The sequence below is a fragment of the Triturus cristatus genome, chromosome 10 (assembly GCF_964204655.1).
Source record: "Triturus cristatus chromosome 10, aTriCri1.1, whole genome shotgun sequence".
Taxonomy (NCBI): domain Eukaryota; kingdom Metazoa; phylum Chordata; class Amphibia; order Caudata; family Salamandridae; genus Triturus; species Triturus cristatus.
The window spans coordinates 554,081,201-554,103,506 of NC_140593.1; the positions used below are offsets into that span (position 1 = coordinate 554,081,201).

The 22,306-nt window shown below is 46.7% G+C and overlaps 1 protein-coding gene across 3 annotated transcripts in view; it reads right to left on the reverse strand.

Moving 5' to 3' along the window:
• The window catches only part of LOC146789710 (WD repeat-containing protein 48-like), a 391,919-nt gene that overhangs the window by 307,196 nt on the left and 62,417 nt on the right, over positions 1-22,306 (reverse strand). For all 3 annotated transcript variants that reach the window (XR_014970143.1, XM_085632045.1, XM_085632046.1), the window contains exon 3: positions 14,752-14,952. The gene's annotated coding sequence lies outside the window, so the exon portion shown is untranslated. The remainder of the gene's footprint in view (positions 1-14,751; positions 14,953-22,306) is intronic.

A 22,306-nucleotide genomic window follows, 5' to 3' on the forward strand; every position in this document is an offset into this window, starting at 1 on the left:
TACTTTGTGGGAGCAGGTTTCGGTGCGGGAATTAATGTAAACCTGCCTGCTTGTTCCACTTAGGATAATGTGTTGCATGTTGTCACACTTATAAGGTCCCAAGGAAAGACCTTTTGGCTATGCCAATGCTCGTTTAATATTGTCACGGTTTCTAAGGTATATAGTGTTTTGAAGGGTTCCTGTTGCGGAGACCCAACCCATGATACTAATATATTCTGCTTATTATTTTTATTGTTTATTATCCATTTCTTTTTAGAACAATCTGGGGCTTGCTTTGAGTTACCCTTTTCCAGATTACTCGTTAATTGACGTTTCACAGGTCCAGCTCCCAAGTTATATCTACCCAGTGAAGCATAGGTATCTTCAATAATTTTAGATAGTTCTTGCTCCTATTGTGCAGGAGTGCATTCCCTCAGGCGCTGGCGTATAGCCATCTCTGCTGCCTCCCCTTTTATGTTAGTCAACATAATTGTGGACACCTGGGCAAAATTGCCTATCAATTTCATCCCCAAGTCCTGGGCAAGTTCTGCCCCGTACTCATTCTGCCTTTGTTTCAATACTTCTGGTATCACTGCTATTGAGGGGGTACCATGAGTTCTGGTATAAATGGCAGCGGAAACTGTTGTACAATCCTCTATTGAGGGACCTATCCCTATTGGCAAACACATTGTCAGTATTCTGTGTTTCTTGCGGGTCTGTGTGAGGAAAAACTACCTCAAGCTGTGCTATTTTGTGTGCAACCCTGAATGGCATTTGCTCACGTCTAGTGGTCATTCTTCCCATAATTGCATTCAGCGTTTGTGGGGTAATTTTTGTTGCAGTCCCTTGTAGCTGACCCACAGGAGCGATCCTTGTAGGTTGAATTGTGAATATACGCACAACTGTACAACATTTCTATATACTTTTATTATCTCTTTGTGAAGTGGATGCAAGTCTGCTACTGGCAATGCATCACTCTGGATGTGGTGTGTAGGCAGCTAGGAGCGGCTAAGTTGCTCTGTCTCTGCTGAGCAGACAGTCTCACTTCTTCTGAGGTATGGGGGAGGGTGCCTTTAAACTAATTTAAATGTTCTTGGTAAGTTAACATGACTTCTATATCCTCGTATGGACAGTATTCATCCGGTATTTAATCTGGGATGTAATTATGGAGAGGTGTCTGTCTGTAGGTGGGAATCTAACCCAAGAATAGACAGACCTCTGTCCTATATGCCTCGTGTTCCTTAATCACGAAAGTGACAGTCCCACGTAATGAGACCATAATTTGCCAATTTTATAGTAAGGGTATTTCTTCAATTTTCTGAATTGTTAAGAGCTCCTTCAAGCTCTGCTTCCTCTGCACCAGCACCACTCATACCAGCATCTCCATTCAGAGACATTATGAGAGGAAGTAATTATGAAAAGAGAAGGTCTATGAACAATGTAGGGAACTATAATCCTTCAAGTTTGAACAAACCTACAGCCAATACATAGGATATACCTTCGCAGCTGCGACGTATTGTCCCTTCACACCCTAGACGTCTCTGGGTAAATGTAAGTAGGGGTCACTGAGAAATCACGACTGAACAACAGATTTGACCGTTAAATAAGAAGCAAACCAACGTTGGGCGCCATGTTGTGTAGTTCCTAGTACATAGGATCTGCGCGTTTAGATAAACTGAGTGTTGGACCTGGCCCTTCTGGCAGGTTCACCCCTGACCTTTTTTGCTTTTATTGGTGACCTGGTGGTAGTGATTTTTGCTTTCTGCGCACTTTCCCTGTGTCCCAGAGTAAAGTGCGTGCGCCCCCTGAGTGCATGTGGTGAGATAGGCCTGCCTGCCCATAGGAATGCATGGGGAATGTATGTGTCCCTGGTAGTTCCTGATGCGTGGGGTGTGCAGGGTCGAGTCTGGTATGTGCGGACTCGTGTGATCGAATGCTTCGCAATGATGTGTGATGCGTGATTATGTCATGTGCGGAAGTGCCACTTCTAGGAGTTGGCATATTAGTGTAAAAGGTGTCTGGCGTGTGATTGGCTGGAGCTGGCTGGTGAGCCTGGCTCCAGGAGTCTGGTTGGGTCTGCCCCAGTGGTGAGTGTGAGATTAGCATGCGGATGGCTGGGGAGGAGTGCACCTTGGACCTGAATAGGGCAGGGCTTTCCCCACACAATGTTGGCTCCGCCCCCTGTGGTGCGACTGATGACCCTAGCCCTGCCAGTGAATACAGTGAGGGGCTGGGCACATCAAGGGTGCTCCCCAACCAGCTGCGACTGGTTTTTCCCCCTCACCCTGAACCCAGAACAAAGGGATTTGGTGTATAAAAGAGGGGGTGTGACCCCATGAAAATGTTCTTGCTCTGTCTTGAATTTACCAGGGGCGTGCTGCTGGTGGGGCCCAGGAGGGACCGCCATGGGGGCTACCTCCCTGCTGGAGGGCCCTGTGTGCTGGCCCCTGGGCCCTACCTTGCCCCCTGGATGCCTTCAGGACCTTCTGGACCCTTGTGACTTTCCTTTTACCTTGCCAAGGCTTGATGCTGGCCTAGCGCCCTGGGAGCGCTTTATTTTTCTTGCAGCAAGGGGCTTTTCTGGTCCTGAACATAGCGCCTGGAGAGCGCTTTTATTCCCCCAGAGAGAGGAGCTGGAGTTGTGCAGCGTTGCGCTGCTACGAGCGAGAGAGGGAATCCCCAGCGTAGGGATTCCCCCATGATGCGTGCCTTGCGGGTGCCCACCCCGCTTATCTGGTTGCCTGGGGTGCGCAGGTGCCCACCCTGCGTCTTCGTTTCATATTCAGGAGTGATACGGGTGCCTACCCCGCTTATTGAGTTATTTAAAATTCCGGGTGCCCACCCCGAACTTGCCCGCATTCGAAATCACCGCCGCGGCCCGAGCCGCATTCGAAATTGCCGCTGAGCCCGCGGCCCGCCTGCTTGTGGGCGGGGCCGCGGGACGGAAGCGGAAGTACCGCCATTTTGAGGGGAGGAGGTCCCGGAGCCTCGCAGGCTCCGCCAGAGAAGTCCCGGTCCCGAGATGGGGGACCGGGCGAACACCGGCACATCGAGGGACGGGGCTCTCATGAGGTGAGAGAGCCCCGCCACGACCGCAAGTGCAGGAAGTCCCGGTCCCAGAAGGGGGACCGGGCGAAGAGAGAGCCAGTGAGTGGTGCTGCCCGTGGGGAGGGGGAGGGCGCAAGGTGAAGGCACTAGTGCCAGTGCTGAGCGGCCCCGCTTGCCAGTGGGCCGCTCCAACATGCCCTCTCCAGTTTGTGTGTGCCAGATGAGGAACCTAGTCCGAGCGGCCCCGTCTGCCAGAGGGCCGCTCCTGCGAGGGCTATGTTGGTTTCAGAGCCTCCGCTGCTCCCACGACGGGCACAATTGTTTATAGAGCCTAGAGGGCTCCAACGTCCCCCGCATTGTTTGTTTTAAGAGCGCGAGTGCGCTCCAAAGTGACGGCGGCAACTTAGTTGTTTCTAGAGCCAGGAGAGGCTCCAACTTGGTCGATGTGTATGTTTTCAGAGCCACGAGGGCTCCAGCGTTTGGGGACACATGCCATTTCGCCACCAGTGCGCTCCACAGTACTTTGGGGCAAGGTCCTTTTCTATATTGGCGCACCATTATTTTAGGAGCCCGTGCGCTCCATGGGGACATGTCATTTTCGAGCCTAGGTGGCTCCAACATTCTGGATATCGTTTCAGGGGCTAGTGAGAGCCCCTGCCTACTATGTGCCTTCCCCAGCTGCGCAGCACTTAGTGCCAGCTGCAGCGTTTAGGCCCTGTTCTTGTCCCCAGCTGCCCAGCAAGTAGTGGGCAGCTGCTACGTTTAGGTTCTGGCGCAACCTGGACTCTGATGTGATTTTGGTGCTAGGAAATGTACTGTATATAGCGTGTTTTGCGCACCCTGTGTCTTATACCTCTAAATGTGGTTATTTCTGCCTAGAAGGTTGTTTACCTGCTTAGGTTGATGGTAGGGAGAATGTACTTCCCTGTGCGATGTGCGCCCCTAGTATAGTTATACTTAGGTGGTTAGGTCTAATGCGTTAGACTAATGAGAATTGCATAATGTGATTTATGCCCCTGTGATAGATGCAGGATAGGTTTCATACCGGATGCTAGTGTGATGACGCTGAGGTCATTGTTGCGCCAGTAGTTACTGGTTGTGCTCTACAGTTACTTTGTGTTATGTTCTACATTTACTATTGGTGATTTGTGCTAAGTTCTAAAAGTGCTAATTCCTGACAGTGGTCCCTGTGGCCCTGTCCCCTGTACATATAATCCCTTGTAAATTCTGCCCGTGCCTGTTGGCACATTGTAAAGTGTGTGTTTTTATCTAATGTGTTTGGTATAATACAAAGGTTATTTTTATATAATACCTTGTGTGGAGTTTCCTTTGTGGTGGGCCTTGGGTGTTGTTGCTGGGTGCGCGCGCAAACGCTTTACACATTGCCTCCGGGATAAGCCTGACTGCTCGTGCCAAGCTACCAAGGGGGTGAGCAGGGGTTATCTTTGGCGTGTAACTCCCCAGCCCTGACTAGAGTGGTGGTTTCTGCCTGGCTTTGGCGCAAGCCCTAGCCAACCAGAAATCCCATTTCTAACACTGAGGGATTGGTGTCCACACTGATTCCAGACCGCCCCAAAGGATGTTAGCCTTTAGACCAGCTACCTTACAGCGTCACCATAAACCTACTAACATTACCAACAACCGTTGATCCTCCAGGGATCGTGGAAACAGTACAGCACTTTAAGCTCAGTCAAACATGCTCACTTAGCCTCAAAGAGAAAAAGAAACTATGGGGACGTTTTCAATAAGCATTTAGTGAACCAGCGTCATTCTAGTATAAAACATGTTTGCTGCGACAATTAGACAAACAGACATATAAGATTAGAAGCATCAATAGAGTAAATAAAAGGTAGAATTCTACCATGGTACTAAAACAGTAACTATATGTATGCATATCGATACATGGCAGTAATAGAGTGTACTCCTACGATGAAAACCCAATCTAAATGTACCTAGCATGTATGTAGGTGTAAAGCCAAGAATTCCCTAGGAAAGAGCCAACTCCATTACAAGATGGGAGAGAACGAAGGACCCCTATCTTAGTCTCAAGTCGGACACCCTGCAAGGGATGTCAGACAACAGCGTGCAGGAGTTTCTGCGTGCAGGGACTTCAGCATCTTGTGACAGCGTGGAAGCTTCTCCTCTGGTTGCCCAGTGAAGATGTGTGTTTTTTTATACTCGAAAGGTACCCTTAGGGGTTCTACCTAGATGTGTAATGGTACTGTGGGTCTGTCTTTCAAAGAGGACGATAGCGGAGACTTTTATACAGCGTTCTTATACAAATGATGGTAATCCTGCTGTGTATGTCCTAGGCAGGAGATTAAGAATCCTCATGCATAATAAATGAGGCTAGGTTTCGAAGAAACCCCCACAAGACATTTATTCTGCACATAAATAGGTAAAAGGTCAGCGCCAGAACTGTTATGTAAGGCAACGTAGGACAAAAGAAGATAAAAGGACGTGCAGTTACCTAGAACTATATTGGGGTACACTGGGGCTCAAAACACTATTATGAAAGCTTGATCCACACAGGCAATGCTGAAGGCAAAATATATTTTACAAAGAAATACAAAATTATATTATATAGCCGTGAGAAGAGCCCCGCTGTGCTTTGGTGCAGTCCTGCCGAGACGCCAACCGACGTTCCGGCTAAAGGGATAGGTATATGCTGATGGAGGATGTGAACGGCTTGCAAAACGACAGAACTGCCATTACAACCCACTGGGGATTTTATTCAGAAAGGTGAAAAGCTCGGCGACTCACTGTAGTATCACAAGGCACCACAGAGACCAACAGGCCATGCGGGTGGCCACGCCCACTCTGGGCTGGGTATGAATTGTTATATGTGGAGCTTCAATACCGCCGTAGCATTGAGCCGATTGAAAGCCCGAATCCCATGAAGAAGTGCCTTTGGGGCACGAAACGCGTCGGATGGACTTTTGAATTACTGTGTGGCACCATGCTGTTTTGTCTGTCTTCGTCCATCGAATTAAAAGCTCAATGAACACTTACCTTTCGAGGGCCTCTCATTACAGGCAAACTCTGGTTGTTTGGATATATATATATATATATATATATATATATATATATATATATATATACACACACACACACACACACACCTTTGCTACTACAGTGTACAACACTCAATCTCTCAGACACTGCTCTAGCAAGAGGAGTAATGAAACTACTCTAGAGATGTTCTAAAAGGGGCATCAAAGGGCCCCATTGTAAACCAGAGGCAGTCAAGTAACAGGTGAAAATGCACATACACATCCTTAAATATGTGCTGTGTATGCACTACAAAAACAATGTGTTGGTGAGGAAAAGGCAGTAATGGAGGTCAAACTCTGAAAAGCTTGCCCACACAAAAATCACCCCATAAAGTACTAGGCATTACTCAGTCCAACCATGAATACAGTAGAAGGTGCGTTCACTCCTATGATCAGGATTCTTTCAACAGATAGAAGTCCTCTTCCAGTGGACAGCCAGCAATTAAAAGAGCTACCTTTACACATGGCCACCTCAGTTGCCAAAAAGACACCACCCTCCTCCTCCCCCGGTCCCACTCCTATCCGATTGTGGTCACTTCTTACCCCTCTTAACTGCCAAGCTGCACTTTAGAACTGCTACTGTGATACCATTGTTATGAAGCTACTTATTGGGATTAATGCCTGAACTGTCCAGGGCAGACGCAATTACTACAAGCTGTGGCTCTAAAGACAGTTGCCTGGGCTGCCAAGTGGTTAAAAAGTAATGGTGTGGTGTATTTATGTTCTTAGCTTATTAAAAAAATAAACGCAGCCTCTCCTTCGTCCTCCATCCCCTCTACATTATCCTGCACTATTAGGCTCCCGATAGCGAATCGCAACACTACAATGCAGCGTTTTGATTTGTCTGAGCGACGTGAATTGGCGCTCAGGAGGGGACTGGGAAGGTTTGCAGGTTCCTCACCAGGCTGTGTAATGCCTCCTGGTAGGAAAGATGGAAAGTGCGCATGACTGCTTGGTCAGCCAAGCAGTCGTGTGCACCTCTGGAGTGAAGACCACTACACACCTTACTCTGCCAGCCCCACCCAAGAGCCACTGAAGTATATAGGAAAAATAAAATTATAAAATTGTTATTTTATTTTTCCTTTGCAGGCTGCGTCATGGAAATGAATACAGAGGAATACTGCCAGTAATGGAACATCATACAGTTCATCCACTGCAATTCTGAGCAGGCAGCACCAAGACAATAGTGGCAAAATGGACAAGAAATGCATAGTTTACAAAACTTGCCGAAAGGTTAGCCAGAATGAAAATTTGAATGCATCCACAACACTGTTAAACAGAGCACTCTCATGGTCACGCTATGAACAACTGAGGGAAAGGCATTTGAGTTAGTTTCCACCCAGACATCCCCTTGCAGTGAGTGACTGCACCATCCTGCAAGGGGATCTCTACCCTCTTGAAAGAGCTGCTTTGAAACAGCTGCTCTGTATTTCACATGAAGGCGCTGCACCCTGAGGGCAGCCCATTCACCATAATAAGGCGCACTCTCCCGGTTTGCGTCCGGCACACCAGTTTTAAGGTTCACTGGGTGCAAACAGGGAACGTATGGCAATACAGGCCCTGGTGGTTTCAGTTTTAATGAACACAGCCTGCTGGGTTTTGTGGAGCTTGATCATCACTCCTTGCTTTTGGGTAGCATGGCATCATAAGCTTCTGTCTGGGACATCAACCCTTCAATCCCCTTAGCAATCCCACATTCATTTACTGTGTGGTTCACACGCAAGTCGCGCCTCACTACTGCCCAGATCGTGATGTGACAACAGAGGTTTTTGTCTGAGGGCTCTCGTTTATGTGCAAACGAGACTCCCGAGAACCATTCGTGTTTGCCAGGGAAAGAATATGGACAAGAAATACATGATAAATGAAGACTTAAAATATATGGTCTTTGGCCACCTCATTTGTTTCAGTTAGCCAGAGTCTTTTCTACCTCCAAGGGTTTATTGGTTGGCCAGGTTTGAAACGAGTTTTGGCAATATGGGTTTTAAGAATAAAAAGTAGTGGCATACTATTGTACCTATAGCTTGTGGTGAAGGTTTAGCTTGATGACACTACACAGAGTAGGCACTATAGATCAAATAGGAAAGTGATTGAAGGACATCTGCAAGAGATGGTAGGTCCTTGGAGCTCTGAATGTAACCAACCCTAATAATTCAAGAGGAATAGTGAACACCATTTTGCACGGACTTCCTTTTGGTTTGATTTAAGGGACTCTCTTAAAACGAGCAGATCAAAAACAGCAGAGCTAAACAAATGGGAGTTTAGCATCTGAAAGTACACAGTGAACACATACACACCAGTTGTAAACAATTTCTGGGAGAGAAAGTGCTCCAAGTTGTGGTTCTTGCCTGGTTGGATACTGTAATGTGCTTCCATGGCTTCCAAAGTGTGTAACTTGTGAGCTTCAAACAGCCTGCAGCCCATACAATACTGGGCAAGACTCACATTTCTTCCCATCTTGCCTCTTTGGCTCGCGTTCATCAAAATGGCCACCATCAAACCCATTTGCATCTGTCGGAGCAATCTTAGTCCTCTTTTTGCAAAGCAGATTTGCCAGATATCTTCCGGGCGATCTCTTCAACTCAGAGGAGGCTTTTCCCTGTCTCTCCATGGTTACATGTGCAGCTTAAATGTGGACAACTGAAGTAAGGGGAACAGAGTAGTAAAAACGCTGTACGTATCTGCAACAATGAGAACGCACATAAACGTGAAGTTCCAGGTTTGTAACTTCTTGTGATTGCCAGAAATCCGCTTTTCACCATCTAGATTACTAATAGAGCTAGGTGAGTGCAGTCCAATAAGTATCCTTTGGCAATGGTAAATTGCTTTAAAGACCACCAGTTATTCGCAAATGTAACCAACAAGGAACCAGTGGGCTTCTTGGAATAGGTTTAGTAAGGAATATTAAAGTGCTGAAATTAGAACAAACCACATGGAGCATATGAGTGTAAGAGTGCAGTTGTGTGAATTTTCTCAAAATACATATAAGTAATTTTTGACTTGTGCAGTGCTGAAAGGTAACTTAAAGCAGATTAACCCACCCTCTGAATTTTTTTTTATGGAAGCTTTTGCTCACTGGCATGATATTGAACAAGGTTTAAAAGAAAAGGACCTATCCACGCATCCTGCAATTAACAAATACATTTAAAATGTGCAAATGTAGCGTGCCTCGTTCCTACTCACATTCCTAGTTTAGACATCTAGGCAAAAGATAAATGAATGAACCAAATGAGACAATAAAACTATCTTTGGTGACATCTCCACTTGCCTAACAGGGAAAAACTAGGCATCCAAACAAACAATAGCTCCGGCAGCCGAGGCATGTTCTCCAGGGTAGTTTTCTTAGGGAGGACGAGACATGGGAGGACGAGACATAGGAGGACTCTTGTTTTATTTATGTACATAGTTGTAAATGGTTAAAATATCTTTAGTGCAAACAAAAGGAGATGATGGACGGAGTGCTGAAACTTTTCAGACACTCGCCCCCCAGTCACAGATCTGGGTTGAATCCATCAATTCTTTAGCTCACTTTACCACCTCAGTTCAGACCCAGCTATATGCAAATCAGTCTTGACCCTGTGCCTCATGCGTACAGTCCAGACCGAACTGCCAAGCAATGTCTTCCCTGGACCGGAAACAAGCATCCAGGGAATGGTTTCTGGGTAACACCCTTCATCAGCCAGGCTAGCTTGAATCCAGTGGCAAAATGAGCAAGGGACCCTCGTCTGGGAATACCCTGCCAACTTAGGGAGAACAATGCAAACACACGGAGATGGACAAAGTCATGGGGATGGAATGCTATTGTGTATGTATTCCAGCTCCCTGATATGTCATGACTGGTCTCTTTGTGGTCAGTTCTACGTTGGCTGGAGAGGGAGCACCAACAGCAGACTCAAGCTTCAATAAAGTTGCTGTTACAAACTTAAATCGGTCTGAGAGTGGATTGTACCATTGGCGACTAGGACAAGGATAGTTAGAGTGCCTTAGGTATAGAGAGCCAGCACATATTCAAATATTTAGCAGTAGCTGTGGGAAATGGGCAAGCAATAGTCAACCCATATTTAGAATCTAATGCCAACCAATATTTAGAAGCTAAGGCTAGATTGGAAAAATACTTTGCACAGAAACCAAATATAGTCATGTGTAGGCACTGTTTTCACAGGCAACCTCAGAAGGTGGAGGAGACTGTGGATGAATTTGTGGCAAGATTACAGGAGTTATCAAATGTCGTTTTGTGGTAACGGGTGATGAATTGATCAATTGATCGTTCAATGGAGGAGTAAAAAGATACAAGAAAGGTTTTGGGTGGCAAAAACATCTGCCACTAAAGAACAAGTTACTTACCTTCGGTAACGATTTATCTGTTAGAAACCTAGGTTAGTTATAGATTCCTCACCTTAGAATTACCCCCAGGTGTCAGACTGGATCCAGAATGTTTTTCGACGCAGTATCCCTGCACGTCGGAAGATGTTGTTGGTCGACTGCGTTAGTCACTGTAGTGGCTGGGATGACGTTGCGGTAGCTACATACATGCCGCCCTCGCGCACTGAAGTCAGTTCTGTACACAACTTTCCACGCCAGATTGACCTCTGGTGCACAAAACTAGGGCCCTGAACGTATGTCCTTAATCCTAGGAGTCAGTTCGCAGAACTATGAGGATGGGTGGGGAGGTAAGGAATCTATAACTAACCTATATTTCTTACAGATAAAATTGCACCCTGAATCTAAATATCTTACGGCACCTATTACGACTGAAGATGTTTCAGTTAACCCAAATGCAGTTTGGCCTCGTGACGGCAGCGAGTGCCTACCAAAGAATGATAAGTCACATTATGAAAGATATTAATACAAAGAGTACCATTAAAGTTTTAAATAAGCTGTTTAAAGATAAAGGATACCTAGTGAAGTTAATCACTGATAATGCCATCCAACTTACATCAAAAGGAAATGATGAAGTATCTCAACTTTTGTGGTATGTGGCATTCTCGCACCTCATACAACCCACAAGCCAATGACATTGCTGAGAGTGATGATCACATGGTGAAGGGGGTGATTCAAATGGTAGTTGAGAAGAGAGGTGGTGATGAAAGCATGGTGAGAGATTTGGTTTGGGTGTACTTTACTACAGAAAATAATGTTACTAAACAAATTCCGTTTTGCGTCATGAGGAAGGCCAACACAAAGATGTCTCTACCATGGATGAAGTTGTTGGTGGGAGCAAATCCAGTTGGAAGGAAAAGAGAATAAAGGTGGGGCATTAGGAGAAGTCTGGTGCAGGTTTAAAAAATTTCCAAGGACCGTTTAGAGTGAGAGAAGTGCATGACTTGTTTGTGGTGTTTGAGCACGGGAAAAGATAGAATAAGAGGTCAGCCAAATCAACATGCACACTTTACAGGGCACAGTACCCCCTCCTCCCTGCCAAGCCTGGCCCCACCCAAGACTACCTGACTCAGTCAGTGTAAAAAAAAAAAAAAAAAAGATAATTGCTCTCTTATAATTTTATTATCCTCTGACTGACTTAGTGGGGTGACGACCCCCCACCAATTACGGAGGAGCCGCACCCAGGGAAGCAGCCATTTAGGCGAGCTACCGCTTCATGCGGTTTAAAATTGGGAAGGTGGGTGATGCAGTATGCCTCAGGCACTGTGGTACGGCAGGCTCACTTATGCATACTATGTGGTACTGTCCGAAACTTAGAACCTTTTGGGAGGCAGTTGCAAGCGCGCCAGAAGAGGCATTAAGGACCCCTATAGAGTTGCAACGCAAACGTGCTTTCCAAGGGATTTGGGGCCTTATGAATCTGACCTGCTATGAGAAACTTCTGATCTGGTAAATTTAGAACGCATGGTGGCCAAAAGAGATCCTACATAAATATGGGAGCGAAACGGCCCCCAGGATACAAGAATGGGAAGTCTACAAGGACTGGGGATGCACATACAAGTTTGCTAAGCTATGTGTGGTTCGGGAATAGATGCCGGTGCTAGAGGGGAAGATAGTGGGCTAGGTAACTCTGTAAAAAGGGGGAGGTGGGAGATGTTTAGGACAGCTAAGTCAAAGAGGTTGTAGAGATTGCATATACAATCATTGGGTGGGACGTGACTGAAACCTGGGCTCCCTGACTGGGGACTTGTACTGGACACTTCTGTAATGCTTGCTTGATGGGTTTCGCTGCGGGAAACAGTTGGGACATTATTGCAAGAAATTAGACAATATATGCACACATACCATGGCTGGTATAAATCAGATCTTCCATACAGCACAGAAGCTCCTAACAGAGTATTTTGAAAGGGTAAACTTCAGTCGTGTAGGCATGTAGCAGCACGGTAAGAGTGTAGATTCAAAAATTGGTGACAATCCATCATCACCCAGTGAGCAATGCAGGTTTTGAAGGAGAGACTTAACTAGTTTAGAGAATTGATAGAATACATTTTACCCTGTCTGCTTGTGCCCAGGGCTTTCTGGATGCCTCAATCTGGTTTCACTGTGGCTTGACGTATAACTGTCTAGATGTTTGATGCAAAGTCCATTTGCAAAATCCAGTGTCAACACAAGATGTTTGTGACTGAGCCCTGTGAGAACCTCTCAACTAGGGATGTTGTGTTCTAGCATGCTCATTGTAAACAAAACATCTATTCATATTACTAACTTGGGTTTGAGGTTAAAGTCCATTATAATGAGCTCCCTTCACAGTCTTCATTGGGCTTGTTGGCAGCCTTCTCATCCAAGGACATGCGAAAACACATCCAAGCTGTGGCCATGATTCACATGCATTTAGGTTTTGGATGTCTTAAGCTGAAGATGGTCTTAGCATCCACTGGTCAGCTGTCAAAAAGCCAGAGATCTTAAAGTCTAAAGGTTTTTAAAGTTTCGTTTGAAGAGGATCTATATATCAGCACAGCTATAAGAAAGTTTAAAAGTGTTTATAAAATGAAGGGCAGACAACAAAATGCACACTGAAGACTGGCAAAAAAGAACAAGGAAATGTGACAATTTTGGCTCAGTCTGAGGTGTTTATACAACTGAGGAACGTGACCTGGATTTCGCCATTTAGCATTTGAATCAAAATCTGGCTGTGTCAAAATATTGTCAATACACATGATAGATCGAGCAGGAGTACTGCAGAAACTCTTATTAGAATCTATTTGTATAGGAAATCGCCTAGATGGACACTTTCAGGTCTGAATCCATTCTAATACGAGTGTTTTTGTTCAATTGAGGTAAAGATCTGTGAAAAGGCTGCCCTTTCAGTTGGTAGTCTTCAATGTGCCAAATAGCCCAGTCCCTGCTTCTCCATTTGATGCAAAAGTGTTTTCAGGTCATCAGGAAATAGCAATTTGATAGATAAAAAATATTTGCTTTGGTCAGTATGCCAGCAGAGGATTATAAGAATGCATTTGAAAAAGATTGGCGGGCAGCGATCTACCAGCAATTCGGTTATATTTATAGCTTTGATTAGATCACTGATTTTCTTTTATCATAATCAAGGTAAAGACAGTTTTGATTGAGTTGTGGAGGCTGTGAAATTTGATGAACTCGAGAAAGCAAAGCTGTTCCTGCCTGTTCAAAGGAAAGTGCAATTTGAGGTCATCGTCCTTTTCAATGAGGTGTTTTGTCAAGGTGGCAGAACTTTGCAGTTCGCATTAAGCCATCTGGCACGCATACTAGGTGACAACATTCAGACTATTTTCAAGAGCTCTATGGAATTCCATTGTGTCTTGTAGCGTATGTGTTCAGTTTCAGGTCAGAGTTTAACTATGCCAACTTTTGTTGAAGAGGTCTATATAATAGGTTGTTTAAAGGCAAACCACTAAGTAGAGAGCCATTGGTGGAAATTATTTAAGAGCACTGCTGAGTGAAAGTTTTACTTGAAAGAAGTGTAGGATGAAGCTTTTGGTGGTTTAACAGTCATACTTGCTGTAAGACCGCTTTGAGAGGAGGTTGGTATTAAAAAGGATATAGTGAAACAAAATGAATATATTCAGTGGTGCCTCTTAAAAGTTCAACAAAAACATGGTGAATAGTTGAAACCCAATTCCAACATGGCAGTGATGCTCTAAATGAACAGCTGACAAAATATCAATATTATGAACAACATGCAAGTAGACTTTATAGGTAAATAAACACATTGCCTGGACTCTGGCAGGACGAGATATTCGGGGGTGGTCAGAGACACTTTTGCAAATTGATTTTGACAAGACCTATGTACTGTACACTATGGAATTGAATGTACGTGAAATCTTCCTGATTGGCTGCATTTGCTCTAACTCGGATGTTCAGGTTTTGCTTTGAAAAATCCAACACAAAAAAAAATACAAGAATGTTACAACATTGTATGGTGGCCTCTGCAACAGAAAAACTATTGGGAGTCTTCACAAATCCCATATGCAGAAAGGTGCGTTATTCAATATGCAGCTTAAAATTAGTGGCATGAGGGATCACTCATTTTCCCCGAGTACAGTCATCTTTTCTAGTAGTTAGCATAAAGTACTATCAGGACACCATATTTTATCTGCTTCCCACAAGAAGGCCTAACAAAAACACATGATCGCCGATACAGTCACCAATTCATTTAATATCTGCTTTTTTCTGCCGGAACAGAATGCTAGGATAGGGAGAACTTAAGGTAATGTAATACCACAAAGGCTAGAAAAATGCGTCCATAATGGTTTCTTACCAGCACATGCCACACATATTCGTGAACTCCTTGAAAACTGCAGAACCTCACACTGGCACCCAGGAGTCCCTGGCCTCCCCACATGTTTGGTGTAACTTCAACCTCCCGCACTTTCATGGTCTTGATATTGTATACTTGCAGCTTCACTGGTTTCTCTGCATTGGCCTTCAACAAGTCTTTAAACGTGTTGTTGTCCTTGTTCTAAAAGGAGGAAACATACATTTAAAATGATATGGTCAAATAAAGTACTACAAAGGCAATCGGCTTATCACTAATTGTGCCCGACTGTTCAGTGTACAATTTCAAGTCCGGTTGATGCACTGCTGCAAAGGCGGTTCACAGAATACTTAAGGGTGTAGCTTTTAAAAACAAGCATTGGCATAGGTAACAGGTCTCGCCTTTGGGATCTTGTAAGTGTTTAGCCATTCAGCACATTATCCATTATATTAGCAATTGAAGACATCAACGTTTGTGGTAAATTAATGGTGGGAGACAATATGCTGTTGAAAAAACCCATCAAATAAATGACCATGCAAGCCCATTATTAATTGTTTTGCCAGAAATTGATTGATAACTTGATTAATTGCCAGAAGGCATCAGACCAAGTGTTAAGTACGTGTAGCTTTGCTTCTGTGTTCTTTCAACCTCACACTGCATGGAAGACAGACATGACCATTTATCATCAATTACTCGCCTGTTGGACTTCCAAGCATTGCCAGAACACCATAGCACACAGACAGCTGGGGCAGCACTTTACACAGCACTTTAACAAGCACATGCCATGCCTTTCGTAGCCTAGAGGTGGGGCAAATAATGGGCAACATTGGCTGTCCTGTCTGTACAGGGAGGTCCCACTGCCTTTTTATAAAGTAACTTGCCTTTATATAGTGCATCTGCGCATTTTCTTGGCTGTGTAGTGCTGTGAATAAGGTATTAGTGAAGTGAGGTAACTGGCGAGTGCCACGAGTGAGAGAAGAGTGTGCTGTATTGGGGAAAGTTAAGAGATGTGATCACTGGAGGATCAGCCACGTGCTGCGAAAAGTGTAAAATGGGCAGGATCACGTTTAGGTATTTGTGACGTAGGCTGCAATAACTAGGAGCCTTGAAAAGCACAAGTGATGCCCAAACTTGCAGATGAGCGAGTGGAGATATCCATCGCCACATACAGCCTTTCATAGTAGTTTATAAATGTGAAATTTTTTGGCAGATAAAGTAACTTTGGCATACGTGCATTATTTGATGTGCCCAGGAACACATGACATGGCAAAATTTGGCACTGGGGATAAGAAGTCGTGTTTATTTCACATTTGACTAGTTATCGGGTCATATCTTTTATATCGGGGCTATTAAAGATTAAACCACAGTGAGATCCCCACTAAGCTTGTGCGGTGCACTGCCTAAAGGCGCTGCTTTTTGTTTTCGGACACCTATACTCTTTGCCACAGTGCTTCTAAATTGGTTGGATTACACTTTCGCTGTGTGCGCCTGGAAGCGTGGTTGAACAAAGGGTACGGCTACTCAAAATACAGTGGCAAACTGGCCCGCTGGTAATTAAGAGGCTGACCTATTTAGAAGAACGGTGTTTTCACTTGGTAAAACTGCAGCATGCTTAAAGCCCACAGGATTGCATCATGCCTCGCAGTGCATACGTGCTGCCTCTAGGATCGACCTAAAAACACCGCAAAACCTCGAACAAATAGACAAGCAGCACCAACAGAGAACGAGTAGCAGTAAGCCAGTGCAGTGCCTGCATGAACTAACCGAGCCTAGGAGTGAACTGTAAATTTAACTGACAATAACAGACTTCCGCTAATTACATTTGTACTCTCACATTCCACCGTTTTTAAAACAAATTTGACCGTTCTGGAATTTACTTTTTCATGTCACAACTGCATATTGAAAAAATCCTGAAAGAATGTTAAGTCCCGCTTGAACAGGCACAACAAAAATAACTGATGAGCAGGCAGGTTTCTCAGCTTTAACGGTTACCACCATCACACCCATCTTTTAAAGCATCTTTGCCAACGCCACCAAGGGTCGCCACCTGACCAGTATTTTGCAGGTACAGACAGTATTCTTATGGCTAGACTAGGGGACTAGCAAATTTGGAATACCAGAAAAAGCATTCTAGAAAAGTAGGATCTGCTTCTTATGGTAACCCCCACTTTTTGCTTCATACTATACTGTTTTTGACTAGTTGACGGGGATCCAGCCAATCAGGACCCCAATCTATCTGCTTTCTCTCTAAACTGTTATGTACTTAGTTACACTCCAGATTGGATACTGGGGTACCCTCGTCAGTTCCTAGTAAATGGTACCCATGTACCCAGGGCATAGGTACCCCAGAGGCCTCTCATGGGATGAAGCATGCATTATGCCACCCATTAGAGTCCATACAAAATGGAACTACAGGCCTGCCTTTGCAGCCTGTGTAAGTTGGTGCATGCACCGCTTACTTAAGATATAGGTTTACTGTGAGAAGAAGGCCCGATATATGCTGCCCACTAATTAAAAGTGGGCAGCCTGTACCAGTCCAAACCACCCTGTGGTTTTAAGCATTCAAAGATAACCTTAAAAAGCTATCCGAGCGGTAGCTGTGGAGAGCAGCCTTCAGGTTTAGTCTTGAAGGAATTTTTTTTTTTTTTTGTTGAAAAACCTTTATTGACATTTCATTCATTAACAAGTATGGGCCTACAACCCCCAGGGGCCGGCCGCTAAGCAATCAGAGCAATAAGATCAAATGTAAACACAGGCGGCACCTCGGAGAGCAGAATCTTCATGCTAATATAGTCCGGCCAGTGAGCCGCGCAGGTAGGACACCAGGAGAAAAAGGGTTTTTCATTTTATAATGGAACAAAACAGTAGGATCAGGTGCCAAACAATTTCCCAACAGCGACAAGGGGCAGGCAGAATAATAGACGTAAGCAATAAACAGCAATCTATTGGATCAATGGCGCAGACACAGGGAATTCCGGATGGAAAAGAATATCAAAAACAGTTGCGCCTGCAGGCCCCCGTACCTAACGCCCAGAGAACACCCCGGAAACTGTGGCACACATGAAGAGGCGACGATTCACAACAAAGGAGGTGTACCGCGCTGATCCCAGAAAAGAAAAAACAAGAAGAAACGGAGAAGAAAAAGGAGGCCATGGAAAAAGAGATAAAGACTAAAGAGTCCCCTCCCCCAACCCCCCACCCTGCACCTCTGCAAATGAGTATGCCCCCCCCCCCCCCCAGCAGTGTGCCTGTCGCCCTGGAACTAGACCCGAAATATAGAAGAAACAGGGAAAAAGGAGTAAGAAAGAACCCCACCAGACGGGGGGGTGGAGAAAGTATAATAAACTGGAGGAGGGCCCACAAAACATACCCCCGGCTTCTCCCTCCCGCACGGTGAGGTCTCCCCACAGCAAACAATAAGCAGCACCAAATCGACCATATCAAAAAAGGGGATGGGGAGCATTATGCACCAAATATGCTAATAGCTATGTCCTGAGAGTACGCAACCACGAGTCCGCCCGTCTACTAGATGACCACCCCCGAAGAATCAGCCTCATCCTTGACCACTCTTTGCAATTCTGCCCATGCCTACCCCTCGACCCAGCACCATGTCCGATGTTCCAAGGTAAAGGAGTGACCAAAAACAACCGGGAAGCGACGCACACAGGTGGGGTGGAAGTCTCTGAGTACCAACACAGTCCGCATCATGGAGGGACGTCTTTCCCAGTGCTGCCCCAGGATCTGCACTGCACACAAGGTCCAGGAAAGCTGAATCAGCCAAAGTAGACAAATGTTGCTGGAATTGTCCCTGGGTCGCCGGAGGCCGTGCACGGGACGAGGCCACCACCTTCCACTCAGGTCCAATACCTCCGGAACAGATCAAACCCTCAGTTAGCCGATCACACGATAGTATACTGTCCGGAGTGTCCGGCTGTGCACTAATCGCAGGGGTGGCCGCGACATTATCCTCCCGTGTGCAGTGTGGGAAGTCCCTGTGTACCTGCGGACCAGCATGCCGCCACTGTCCCAACGCTGATGCCACACCATCGAGCTTACTCCCCAAGACCCCGACGCCACGAGCCAAGGAGAAATGAAGGGCACCAAGGGCCTCTAGGAGGTCGCCGTACCCCAGCACAGCTCTCTGCGATCGCTCCGCCACACTCCCAAAAGTCACACACTCCCAATCCTGCTGCGACCCAGTGGACAGGATGGTAGGCTGCATCGCAACAAGATGGCCGCCGGGAAGGCCCGACTCGTATTGGGGCCGGGACCCAGGGGCAAGCGCCTCGAGGTCCACGTCGCTGGAGACAGGGGTCCGGGGGCAGGCACAAATTCAGCCGTTGCGTGGACACGGGCAACAGTCGTCCCCACCACGGACCAGCTCCCGCGAAAATCCGGGAGCAGCCCGCAAGGATCAGGGCGAGCCAGGGGCGGCGTCCAGGCAGCTCACCGTCAAAGGCAGGGGCAAGCACCGAAGAATCTGAGAATTGCACCCCCGGGCATGCCCTCGGTCCGCTACGCTCAGCAGTGGGAGCGACCACGGCGAAATGCAGGCCGAGGGTAGCACCGCTCCGGTGGACCGACTCAACCCAGTCACCACAGGCCGCTGTTGTTGAACTGCCACCCGGCCAAGGCGTCCACCCGAGGCCCCGGCTCCGGGGCTGCACGGACCGCAAAGTTCAACTGCAGATTTCTCCGGCGGTACAGCAGCCAGAAACCTCGGAGTCACACGATCGGTTGCCACTCTCATTCACAAACACGATCTCATAGCGCAGACTGAGGATCTCGTGCAGGATATCCGTGCGGGATGCGGAGGTTCACGGAGCCGGGAATCTACGCTGCCGTCCCGGTCGCCATCTTGGCTCCTCCCCAGTCTTGAAGGAATGTTAAGCAGCTTGCTTTACCAGAATGCAGCCTTATAGTATTTATTAAATGAAATGAGAACCACACAGTAGTTACAAAAATATGATTTTATTAATATAACACTAAAAGTACAAACACCGTATCATCTACATGAAAATACTCTCAAAGCACACAATTCTGAAGCACAGAAACAATCTTAAGTAGCACTAATACAGTGGGCTCCAGGGGTGGGACCAAACCATATACTAAAACAGTGGTATAAGAACCAAGTATCTAGTCAAGACAGTGTCTAGAGGATGTAGAATCACTGGGACCCAAAAGAACCACCAAAGGTGAGTAAGCAGAGACCCCATGGAGGACAGGTGCAGTGTGGGAACACGACCGCGTGCACCGTACAATTCTATGAGAGAGTTGCAGTTTTAAAGCTTAATGACCCTTTGGAGTGGACTTCGAAGAAACCCCGTGTAACTAAGAGGTTGGAGAGCCACCTCATCTGTGGATACCGTAGTACCAGAGTTACCCATCCCTGGGAAGACTGGTGCATAGGGCTGAAGTGGTGTCGGAAACTGCCAAACTCAATGGAGGACTTCAAAGAAGAGCCACTGCTGGAAGAAAGAAAAGTGTTTGTCGGAATCCAAAGGTGGATTCTTGTTAAAGAGTACCTGAAAGCAGAGGGGACAGAGTCTGGGTCACTCAGGAGTGACCAGGGGCTCGATAGACAAATGCTCACCAACGGCGGGTGCTTCAGGTGCATTGAGGGTATTCTTGACATTGCAGCCACCGGGACCAGGAGACGTCGAGGACAAGGAGCCGGATACGAGCTGTTCCACAAAGGATGTCTAGTACTGAGGGGTCGGTGTCAGGCTAGAGCACGAGCAAGCCTTGGCAATGGCAACCCACGCAGAGGGTCAGAGGTGGTTATGGTTCAGACCAGCAAGGTCCAGGAGACTCACTAAACAGGGGAGTCAGGGCAGGCCTGGAGCAACCAGGGGGGACCAAGAAAAGCAAGGATGACCCTCAAGAGGACCCACGGGCCGGAGGCACAGGAGTCACAAGGGGACCTCGAGCAGTTTCACAAAGCAACAGCCCAATGAGCACTCAGTGTGAGGAGGCCACAGTTCTCAGGTGGAAATGGTGCCAGAGGTTGGGGCTACTCGGAGCCCAGTGCACTTGTTTTGGGAACGCCAACAAGCATATACAATTGCAAAAGTATGCAGTGCACAGGGGTACGGGTATTGCAGCCCCCACGAGGGATTGAGCTCAAACTTGGTGAGAGGGCAGCTCGGACCTCCAGGCACTAGGAAACTCACCTCCTGTGTTGCTGGAGACTTCAGAGTCCGTAGGAACTCAAGAGCAGCAGACCGGTCAATCGTGATGCAGTGCAAGCGGTTGGAGGGGTGTGACTCCTTCACTCCAAGGGAGATATTTTCAGTTGTCCTTGATGAGCCAGAGCCTGTATGGTGCACAGGCATAGATGATGCTTCAGACTGAGAGGGAGACTAAGTCGGGCCCAAACGAAGTCCAGAGTGTCCAGACGGTCGAAGTTCCGTTGTTTCTGGTTCAGAATCTGGTCCATGTTGAAACTAGGGTCCTACAGCCAAGTATTCCCATTTGTACCCACAGGAGAGGGTTGGACAGATTCAGGGGACCCTCCCATGGGATGGTCTGGACAGTAGGGAGGTTGCACCCATGTCCTTTGTCCAGTTTTGTGCCAGAGCAGAAGCAAACTTCTCCCAGGACTGGTTTGAACTGGACTATGCACAGGAACGCCAAATGTGCCCCTCATGCAGACTGTCGCTGGCAAGTGCACCCACCCAGGCCTAATACACTAAATCCTGTCTGAGAGGTGGTCCCACCTCCCAGTGACAGGAGGCCTATTGTCCTGCCTTCCCCTGCTCGAGCTTGGTTCAGCAGCAGGAGGGCAGAAATGTGTCCCTGGTCGACAGCAACCCTTTCGAGCTGCCCGGGACTAGAAGGCTGGTTCCAGGAACACCAGGGACCACACAAAGCTAGTTTGAGGGAGTGCAATCATACCTTGCACACCGGTTACCGGTTTGTGGGTATGATTCCACAATGTTTGAAACCAAACACGATAGGTTTACTTTCAGCCGTTTTACAGTTGGTCATCACACGGTTGCATAATGCCAGTCTATGTCGTAAATGGCTGTAGCACTAACAACCCGGGAGAATGGACTCTAGGCTGCAGGGCTGTCCTGCTCATGCAGTGGCACCCTCTCACTTAAACCAAGCACCCTGCCTTCAGGACTGTCAAGGCCTACTATAGGGGTGACTTATAAGTTAAGTGTAATGACCATTAGATATAGTAAAACCATATCTTAAGTAGGTGGTGCATGCACCAACTTAAACAGGCTGCAATGGCAGGCCTGTAGATCCATTTTGCATGGCCTCTCATGGGTGGCTTAATACATGCTACAGCCAATAGAGGCCTCTGGGGTACCTATGCCCTGGGTACATGGGTACCATATACTAAGGACTGACGAGGGTACCCCAGTAGCCAATCTGGAGTGTACCCAAGTACATGATATAACATTTTAGGGAGAAAACAGATAGGCTGGGGTCCTGATTAGCAGCATCTCAGTCAGACTAGTCAAAAACAGTATTAAATTCAGCAAAAAGTGGTGGTAATCATAAGAAGCAGACCCTACTTTCCTACACCCTACCCCCCAAATGAAAG